Below are 12198 nucleotides of genomic sequence, written 5' to 3'. Positions count from 1 at the left end.
TCAGGAACATGCTCCTCCCCTGCAAATCATCATGCATTCCAAGGGTATGGATGTCTCATACCCATGATGCACTTCTGGAACATGCTCCTCCCCTGCAAATCATCATGCATTCCAAGGGTATGGATGTCTCATACCCATGATGCACTTCAGGAACATGCTCCTCCCCTGCAAATCATCATGCATTCCAAGGGTATGGGTGTCTCATACCCATGATGCACTTCAGGAACATGCTCCTCCCCTGCAAATCATCATGCATTTCAAGGGTATGAATGTCTCATACCCATGATGCACTTCAGGAACATGCTCCTCCCCTGCAAGTCATCATGCATTTCAAGAGTATGGATGTCTCATACCCATGATGCACTTCAGGAACATGCTCCTCCCCTGCAAATCATCATGCATTCCAAGGGTATGGATGTCTCATACCCATGATGCACTTCAGGAACATGCTCCTCCCCTGCAAATCATCATGCATTTCAAGGGTATGAATGTCTCATACCCATGATGCACTTCAGGAACATGCTCCTCCCCTGCAAATCATCATGCATTTCAAGGGTATGAATGTCTCATACCCATGATGCACTTCAGGAACATGCTCCTCCCCTGCAAATCATCATGCATTTCAAGGGTATGGATGTCTCATACCTGTGATGCACTTTAAAAGTGCTGTTCCTAATCATAAGGTCCTTCTGCAAAGAGTAAGCATCTGTGCTTCTGTAAATTTCTGGGTCAGCCCCTAAGTGCCGGGAGGGATAGCAATAGATCACCTAAGAGGAGCCCATACAATACAAACTGCAAGGAGACCTCCTTTAACCTATCAGTGTAGCTTCCATTTTGTAGCTCCGCTGTCTGCTTCTTTTTTTTTTTGAGGACCCTTTGAAATTTTTGTAGCTATTTGTCAGGTAAGTACAGAAAGTTATATTCTGATCTGCAAATGACCAAATCACTGTTGTATATCCTGTGGAATAGTTTTTGTGGACACAAGGCATATGTTTACCTTTTCTAACCACAGTGAAGACATTTTCATCATAAACAAGTCTTTATATAAATAGGACTAGACCCATTATGGTAGTGTCCAGAATTAGTATATGACAATCAGTTTTGTAAGCAAAATGTCAGTGCAGAGTCTGGATTATAGCAGATAATCAGTTAATTCTTGTGGCACAAAGTTCAACATCCTAAGCCTTCATTTGCCTACTGTCTGACCTTCAGCAAGTCTTTTAACCAGATGCTGCTTTGCGCAATAGGAAATTGGAGCTAGGCTGCTTAATGGTCTCCAGGATTGAATGCTATGCACCTAAACACGTTATACCCAAATTTATTACTAGTATGTGCTTGGAATGTTAATGGAAATAATGTCAGGAAATACTTTAAATATCCAGCCTCTCTTACTCGTAATGTTTTTTTTTCTCTCACCAAGAACTTTAGAAAGTGTTACATTTTTGCAGTAAACAGCAAAAGTGCAACTATTTTTGTGACAACTTTTGCAAAAAGTTGGATTAGATGCAGTAATGTGTTGAGCGCTTTCATTTCCTTCATGTTATATGCAGATTCACAGAGTTATGTACTAAACATTCGAAGAAATGTTTTATGTGCCTTGCTGTTACAGAACAACTGCTATGTGATTCAGTTTTCTGCTGCTCAGTCTTTCAATGACTATTATTGTCTAGTTCTGTGTGTATATATATATATATATATATATATATATATATATATATATATATATATATATAATCTATGCTACTTAGACTGCAGGATAGAATTTTAACTACTCTTCTAGATGATGCCTTGTTAAAACAGTTCATTTTATTCATGCTGCAGCAAATTTAAGGGTGTAAGCCAGAACCAACATGATGTCTTTTTAATCATGTTATAAGGCATCTGAGTTATCATTATAGCAGCTGGAATAATAGGTCATCCATTAAAATGTTTGCCAGTTTAAGCCAATTTTAATACATTTTAATCCTTGTTTTACAAATTAGAACTCTTGCTTTGAACCACTTTGAAATATGTTAGCATAAGAATGTCAGTTTAACAAAGATATTTAACACCCATAAGAAAAACAGCAGTTGTCATTCTATAATGTATTTACAGTGGTGTACATAAAAAAAGAACAAGCTACTACAGCACAACAAAAGACAATATTACAGGACAGATAAAACAGCACAACAAAACACAATGTTACAGGACAGATACAACAGTACAACAAAACACAATGTTACAGAACAGATACAACAGCACACGACAATGTTACAGGATAGATAAAACAGCACAACAAAAGACAATGTTACAGGATAGATACAACAGCAAAACAAAAGACAATTTTACAGGATAGATACTACAGCACAAAAAAGACAATGTTACAGGATAGATACTACAGTACAACAAAAGACAATGTTACAGGATAGATACAACAGCACAACATAAGACAATGTTACAGGATATATACAACAGCACAAGACAATGTTACAGGATAGATAAAACATCACAACAAAAGACAATGTTACAGGATAGATACTATAGCACAACAAAAGACAGTGTTACAGGATAGATACTACAGCACAACAAAATACAATGTTACAGGATAGATACTACAGCACAAAAAAGACAATGTTACAGGATAGATACAACAGCACAACAAAAAAACAATGCTACAGGATAGATACAACAGCACAGCAAAAGACAATGTCACAGGATAGATACTACAGCACAACAAAAGATAATGTTACAAGATAGATACCCTTCAGGTTTCTCTAATCTTACACTTTTTTTTTAATTCTTGCATGTTTTCAAAGGTGACCTTGGTAGCTATATATACATATATAAACAGACACATTCACACACATATGAGTAGTACTTGGCCAGAACTCAAGGTTTTATGTTTTTCATGGAAACTATGGCTAGGAAGATGTTTAAATGTTTTATGTAATAAAATGGAAAGTTATAAAAGCACTAAAGGCACAGTGTAGTGCTTTTGTTCATTTTATAATGTTTCCATTTTTATTACCCTTCCCTCAATACTCTTAATACTTACTATTTGATACAGTAATCCTAATCTCTACTATTCTGCAGTCCTCTTTATTCATTAGCCCAGGTACTTAGTCCTATATACAGTCTGAGTGACTGGAGATGAAACAAGTTTACATTTACATATAATGCCGTACCACCATCACTATATAAATATTCTACTGTACATTGCTTATTGCATATAATTTTTACCACTTATTTTTACTTCTTCATTTCAAGAGGACATTTTGTGCTGCAATGTGTAACTTAAGTAATTACCTATGTATGAATAATATTTACTGTAATTAACAACTATCAATGTAATATAACATTAATGTACTGTAGTGGAGATTTTCTCCCCAGGCCTTTGCTGAAAATGGGCTCTGGCCCAGTTAGACTTTCCCGGAAAACAAATGTAAAATAAAATAAAATAATTATATAAAACATTTACCTATCTTTCCATCTGTTTTTTCCATAAACAGTATAAACCTGTCTCATTCTCCTTATTTGTCTTCACTCTGAGCACGCCATAAAGTCACAACAGATGTCTTTCATTATAGATGTAAGTTTAAAATACACAAAAATAAAATGTTTTATTTTATTTTTACATTTGTTGACAGGGATAGTGCAATGATCACAACTGACCCTTTGCAGGCAATGCCTGGTGAAATAATTCTCAAAGAAAAAACAGAGAGGCAGTAAGTTTTACAGATCAAAAAGAGAACAGGAAGCAACAATATACCATGAAACAGATGCAGTATTAATCACTGATTACATGAAAATGATCCTGTTCCTACTGGTAACTGTACGGGGAAACAAGAAGGATGCTTCATGTTCATCAAATGATTTATACAAAAATAGTGCATACCAGGACTACATATTTCCCACTCTGAAGGAGGTATAGGCCTCCTTTATATTGATTACAGTAGAGTCCTCATTATCTGGAACTCAAGCAACTGGCAATTTTGATTGGCTTATATCGACATACAAGCCAGTCAAAAATTGTTAAGTGGAGCCTCTTCTGTTCAATGCAATAACAAAGTGGAGTCTCTTCTGTTCAATGCAATAACAAAGTGGAGTCTCTTCTGTTCAATGCAATAACAAAGTGGAGTCTCTTCGGTTCAATGCAATAACAAAGTGGAGTCTCTTCTGTTCAATGCAGAACAGCCAGCTGTTCCGCATTGAATAGAAGAGCCTCTGCTTTGCGATTTTTGATTTCCTATGCCAGTATATGAGCCAATCAAAACTCACATATCAGCTCTCAGGTAACTGGAAACTACACTTAACTGGCATCTACCAATCCCCACAGGTTCTGGTTAAGTGAAAGTTTACTGTACATGTATAGATCTGCAATTGTGGGATTGCAAACATATCTGATGACCTCACCTCACAAAAGCAAAATGTAATGAAAGATTTGAAATATGAGAATAACAAGTCTAAGATGACTTCCTTGCTTAGTTTAGCAGATTATATTGACATCAAGTGGAATGGAACTCAAACCAGAAGTACATAAAAAACAGGCAGCAACTCTGAATGTGCCAAAAAAAAAAAGAATATAAGGTGCAAGATCAGATGAGAAGGCAAAAAAATGTGGAAAATGCATAAATACAGCTGCGAGTATAGAAAACTCTTGGAACAACCTCATGTTGATCAGGATTTAATACAGGTATGGCTAAGGAGAGGCGAATTCAAACCAAAAGATGAAATGTTAATATAAGCGGCCCAAGATAGTGGACTATGTACACAATGATTTACAAAGTCTATTGAATATGTGGAAGAAACAGGCAAATGTAGGTTTTGTAAAACAGAACTGGAAACAGTCACACATCATGTTGATGGTTGTGATATACTAATGGCAGAAGGACTGTATACATGACTGTTGCATTGGGGATTGTGCAAACATTATAATATTGATGTAGCTGAAAAACACTGGAAAAATGAGCCACAAAACATTATAGAAAATGATGACTTTATATCACATGGGATCACCCATTCCCAGCAGTTCAAAACATAGGTGCAACAAAATTACATATAATAGTCCAGGAAAAGAAGACAAAAGTAGCATTGATCACTGAAATTGCTACACCCAGTGACTACAGTGTCTTGTGTACAGAGAGACATACAAAGTCAATCCTGGCATGGATTATACATGTTACAGTATCCTGGCATGGATTATACATGTTACAGTATTCTGGCACAGAGTATACATCTTACAGTATCATGGCACTGAGTATACATGTTAAAGTACTCTGGCACAGAATATACATGTTACACTATCCTGGCACTGATTATACATGTTACAGTATTTTGTGTTACAGTATTTATGCATGTTACAATATACTGGCATTGAGTATACATGTTACTGTATCCTGGCACTGAGTATACATGTCACAGTATCCTGGCACTGATTATACATGTTACAGTATTTTATGTTACAGTATTTTGGCACTGAGTATACATGTTACACTATCCTGGCACTGAGTATACATATTGCAATATACTGAGTATACTTGTCACATATCCTGGCATTGGGTATTTATGTCACAATATACATGTTACCATATCCTAGCACAGAATATAAATGTTACAGTATCCTGGCATTGAGTATAAATGTCGCAGTAGCCTGGCACAGAGTATACATGTTACAGTATCCTGGCACTGACTATACATGTTAAAGTATTCTGGCACAGAGTATACATGTTACACTATCCTGGCACTGAGTATACATATTGCAATATACTGAGTATACCTGTCACATATCCTGGCATTGAGTATTGATGTCACAATATACATGTTACCATATCCTAGCACAGAATAATAAATGTTACAGTATCCTGGCATTGAGTATAAATGTCACAGTAGCCTGGCACAGAGTATGCATGTTACTGTACCCTCGCACTGAGTATAAATGTTGCAGTATCCTGGCATGAGTTTACATGTTACAATATCCTGGCACAGAGTATACATATTACAGTATGCTCACAATGAGTATAAATATCACAGTATCCTGATACAAAGTATACATTTTACAGTATACATGTCACAATATACTGAGTATGCATGTTACAGTCTCTTGGGACTGAGTATACATGTTACTGTATCCTGGCACAAAGTATACATTACCGTATGCTGGCACTGAGTATACATGTCCCAATATCGTGGCACAGAGTATACATGTTACAGTATCCTGGCAATGAGTATAAATATCACAGTATCCAGGCACAGAGTATACATGTTACAGTATGCATGTCACAATATACTAAGTATACATGTTCCAGTATCCTGGCACTGAGTATACATGTCACAATATCCTGGCACTAAGTGTACATGTCACAGCATCCTGGCATTGAGTATACATGTTACAATATCTTGGCATTGAGTATACATGTTACAGTATCCTGGCACAAAGTATACATGTTACAGTATCCTGGCACTGAATATAAATGTGACAGTATCCTGGCACTGAGTATACATGTTACAATATACTGAATATACATGATACAACATACTGGCACTGAGTGTACATGTTACAGTATTCTAGCACTAAGTATATATGTTGCCATACCGTGGCTACAGTATCCCTGCACAGAGTATGCATCTTTCAGTATCCTGGCACTGAATATACATGTCACTACATCATGGTACTGAGTATACATGTTACAATATACTGAGTATACATGTCACAATATCCTGGCACAGCGTATACATCTTTCAGTATCCTGGTACTGAGTATACATGTCACAATATCATGGTACTGAGTATACATATTACAATATACTGAACATGTCATAATATCATGGTACTGAGTATACATGTCGCAATATACTGAGTATGTTGTTGTTGTTGTGTCTTTCGGCTTTTCCCGGTTAGTGGTCGCCACAGAGGAACTCCGGTCTGCTAATGATTGTTAGTTGATTTTTACGTGCCGAGTTACCAGCCCTGATGCACAACCTTCAACGAAGGTACACCCATTCACGCATGTCTCCACGCAGTAGACGCTCTAGCAGAGAATCGAACCGAACAGCGTCTTACTGTGAGGCGACAATGCTACTGCAGCACCACCACTGAGTATACATGTTACAATTTATTTATTTTGTTTATTTTTATTTGACATTTAATGGTTTTAGTCCGACTGGGAAGCAGAGCCCTTTCTCAGTGGAGGCCCGAGGAGAATATCTCCACAGAAAAATATGAAAACAAAACGTCATACAATATTAACATACAAGTATATATACACAGGAGAAACCGAATACAGCTTATAAATGAACATGTTAGGATACAAGAGTAATACTGAGGGTTTAAACTGCCATGGTATATATTAAGTATGTAAAGTATAATATAAAAAGTTAGTTGATATCTAACAATTACCATCAGAGAGAGTATCATCAGAGACAATATACTGAGTATACATGGTACAGTATCCTGACACTGAGTATAAATGTCACAGTATCCTGACACAGAGTGTACATATTACAGTATCCAGGCACTTAAGTAAATATGTTACAGTATCCTGACACATGGTACAGTATCCTGGCACTGAGTATACATGTCACAATATACTGAGTATACATGTCACAATATCATGGTACTGAGTATACATGTTATAATATACTGAATATATATGTTGCAATATACTGAGTATACATGTCACAATATCATGACAATGAGTATACATGTTACAATATACTGAACATGTCACAATATCATGGTACTGAGTATACATATTACAATATCCTAGTACTAAGTATACATGTTACAGTACTGTGGCACTGTGTATACATGTTACAGTATCCTGGCACAGAGTATGCATCTTTCAGTATCCTGGCACTGAGTATAAATGTCACAGTATCCTGACACAGAGTGTACATGTTAGAGTATCCAGGAACTAAGTAAATAAGTATGTGTACTTAATAAATGATTTTCAACTGGAAACAGACTGCCTGCCTTGCTTGGATTACTTTTGAATACTTAGTAATGCTGTACAATTATATATTCTCTATTATTACTTTTTGTTTTGTTCTGACTTAAGACGAGTTTACGTTCACTACTTCTACTACTATTGTCTGATCTGATTAATATACAGTGATTAACTAGAAATATAAGGACTGAAAATCTTCCACACAGAGAAGTTTCTTACACTGTTATGTTACAGTATCCTGACACATGGTACAGTATCCTTACACTAAGCATACATGTCACAATATACTGAGTATACATGTTACAGTATCCTGGCACAAAGTCTACATGGTACAAATTCCAGCACAGAGTATACATGTCACAATATCTTGGCACTGAGTACACATTTTACAGTATCCTAGCACTATTTAATTAATTTATTTATTTAACATTTGTTAACCTTGAAAGTCCAACTTGGAACAAAGCCAATTTTTAGTGGAGGCCCACGGAGAAACGCTCCCCACGCATTCATTTGTACGTGGGAGGAAACCAGAGTACCCAGAGAAAACCAACACGAATGCAGGGAGGACTTGCAGACTCCACACAGAAGGCTCCCCAGCTGAGAATTGAACTAGAAAACCATTTGCTGTCAGGCAACAATACTACTGCTGCATCACTGCACCACCACTAAGTATACATGTTACAGTATCCTAGCACTGAGTATACATATCACAGTATCATGGCACTGAGTATACATGTTACAATATACTGAATATACATGTTACAGGACCATGGCACAAAGTATACATGTTACAGTATCCTGGCACAGAGTATACATGTTACAGTATCCTCACACTGACTCTACATGTTACAATATACTGATTGTACATGTTACACTTCATATTTTTTTATTTGAAATTTGTATATAAAATATAATATTAAAAGTTAGATTCTAACAATTACCATCAGAGAGAATATCAGAAACATTTATGTTACAGTATCATGGCACAGAGTATGCATGTTATGGTATCCTGGCACTAATTAGACATGTTACAGTATTTTGGCACTGAGTATACATGTTACAATATACTGGCACTGAGTATACATGTTACAGAATCCTGGCACTGATTATACATGTTACAGAATCCTGGCACAGAGTATACATGTTACAGTAGCCTGGCACTGACTATAAATGTCAGACTATCCTACCACAGTGTATACATGTTATAATATCCTGGTACTAAGTATATATGTTACAATATCCTGGCACTGATTATATACATGTCACAATATTACAGAATATCCATGTCACAGTATTCTGGCAGAAAGTATACATGTTACAGTATCCTGACACTAAGTATACATATTGCAGTATCTTAGCACTGTGTCTTACAGTATCCTGGCACTGAGTATACATGTTACAGTATTCTGGTACATAGTATACATGCTAACATATCCTGGCACTGAATATACATGTTACAATATTTTGGCACTGAGTATATATGTTACACTATCCTGGCACAAAGTATACATGTTGCAGTATCCTGGCACTGAGTATACATGTCACAGGATCCTGGCACTGAGCATACATGTCACAATATCCTAGCACTGAGTATACCTGTTACAGTATCCTGGCACTGAGTATACATGTCACAATATCATGGCAATGAGTATACATGTTACAATATCCTGGCACAGAGTATACATGTTACAGTATTCTCACATTGACTATACATGTTACAATATACTGAGTATACATTTTACAATTTATTTTATTTTATTTGACATCTGTATATAAAATATAATATTAAAAGTTATATTCTAACAATTATCATCAGAGAGAATAGCATCATAGACATACATATTACAGTATCCTGGCATAGAGTTTACATGTTACAGTATCCTGGCACTGATTATACTTATCACAGTATTCTGATACTGAGTATACATGTTACAGTATCCTGGCACTGAGTACACATATCACAATATACTGAGTATACATGTCACAGTATCCTGGCATTGAGTATCCATGTGACAATATACTGAGTATACATGTTACAGTATCCTAGCACAGAGTATACATATTACAGTATCCTGGCACAGAGTATACATTTTATAGTATACATGTTAAAATATACTGAGTATACATGTTGCAGTGTCTTGGGACTGAGCATACATGTTACAGTATCCTGGCACAAAGTACACATGTTACAGTATCCTGGCACTGAATATACATGTCACAGTATCCTGGCACTAAGTGTACATGTTACAATATCCAGGCACAGAGTATACATCTTACACTATCCTGGCAATGAGTAGAAATGTCACAGTATCCTGGCACAGAGTATACATGTTACAGTACACGTCACAATATTCTGAGTATACATGTTCCAGTATCCTGGCACTGAGTATACATGATAGAATATACTGAATATGTCGTGTCTTTCGGCTTATCCTGGTTAGGGGTCGCCACAGCAGAACTCCGGTCCACTAATGTTTGGTAGTGGATTTTTACGTGCCGAGTTACCAGCCCTGACGCACAACCTTCAATGAAGGCATGCCCATTCACGCATGCCTCCACACAGAAGATGCTCTAGCTGAGAATCGAACGCGACAATGTCTTGCTGTGAGGCGACAACGCTACCACAGCACCACTACCGTGGGTAGAATATACTGAATATACATGGTACAAAATACTGAGTATACATATTACAGGACCCTGGCACTGAGTATATATGTTACAGTATCCTGGCACATTTTATACATGTTACAATATTCTGGCAGAAAGTATACATGTTACAATATCCTGGCACAATGTATACATGTTACCGAATTCAGGCACTGAATATAAATGTCACAGTATCCTGGCACTAAGTATAAATGTCACAGTATCCTGGCAATAAGTATAAATATTAGAGTATCCTGGCACAGAGTATACATCTTACAGTATACATGTCAAAATATACTGAGTATACATGTTACAGTAACCTGGCACTGAGTTTAAATGTAACAATATCCTGGCACAAAGTATACATGTTACAGTATCCTGGCAATGAGTATAAATATCCTGGCACAGAGTATACACATTACAGTATACATGTCACATATACTTAGTATACATGTTACAGTATCCTGGCATTGAGTATACTTGTTACAGTATCCGGGCACTGAGTATACATGTTACAATATACTGGCACTGAGTATACATGTTACCGAATCCTGGCACTGAATATACATGTTACAGTATTCTGGCACAGAGTATACATGTTACAGTATCCTGGCACTGATTATACATGTTACAGTATTTTATGTTACAGTATTTTAGCAATGAGTATACATGCTACAATTTACTGGCACTGAATGTACATGTTACAGTATTTTGGCATAGAGTATACATGTTACAGTTTTCTGGCACTGAGTATAAATGTCACACTATCCGTGTACATAGTATACATGTTACAGTATCCTGGTACTAAGTATACATGTTACAATATCCTGGCACGGAGTATACATGGCACAATATACTGAGTATACATTTACAGTATTCTGGCAGAAAGTGGGTCTATATTAAAACACCGAATGCTAAAAACAGTGAATGGTGATTCATCAACACATATTCAGCGAAAGCTGAAAATGTCGAAACCACAGAACAGCGATTTCTTTCCTAGGGAAAGAAATCGCTGTTCCAACCCCAAAAAAAAAACATTAAACACTTCCAAACACATACCCTAACCCTAATTATACCCCCCCCAAAAAACAGTAAACAGCTAAGTACACATATGCATGTAACCCAACCACACAGCTAACAGAAAAAAAAACAGTAAACATTTTAAAACATATGCACTTATTTAACCCACACCCTAACCCTAAGGTCAGTAACTCTCGTACATTTACATAAACAGTTCCAAACACATACACATGCACCTTAACCATAATTCTACCCCCCAAAACAAAAGTAAACAACTGAAAACACACACACACATAACTCAACCATACATCTAATGCAAAATAAAAATCAGTAACACTTTCATACATATGCACTTACCTTAACAAGTACCATAACCCTAAGGTCAGTAACTGTTGCACATTCACACTTGAGCGCTAAACTGGACAAGGGACCACACTACAGTTCAGAACAGGTAAAGCAACGAAGTGGTCAAGTGACTTCTTTCCCAGGTAAAGAATTCGCTGAACAGATGCTTTGCTGTTTTGCCTGTTCACCCTACATGTGTTGATAAAAACACATTCGACAAAATGTGTTTTCTTCGTTCTAATAGGAACCCGCAGAAAGTATAC

This window comes from Protopterus annectens, chromosome 13.part0, assembly GCF_019279795.1.
Source record: "Protopterus annectens isolate FY-2018-M chromosome 13.part0, PAN1.0, whole genome shotgun sequence".
NCBI classification, from domain to species: Eukaryota; Metazoa; Chordata; order Ceratodontiformes; family Protopteridae; genus Protopterus; species Protopterus annectens.
This window is presented reverse-complemented; position numbering follows the sequence as displayed.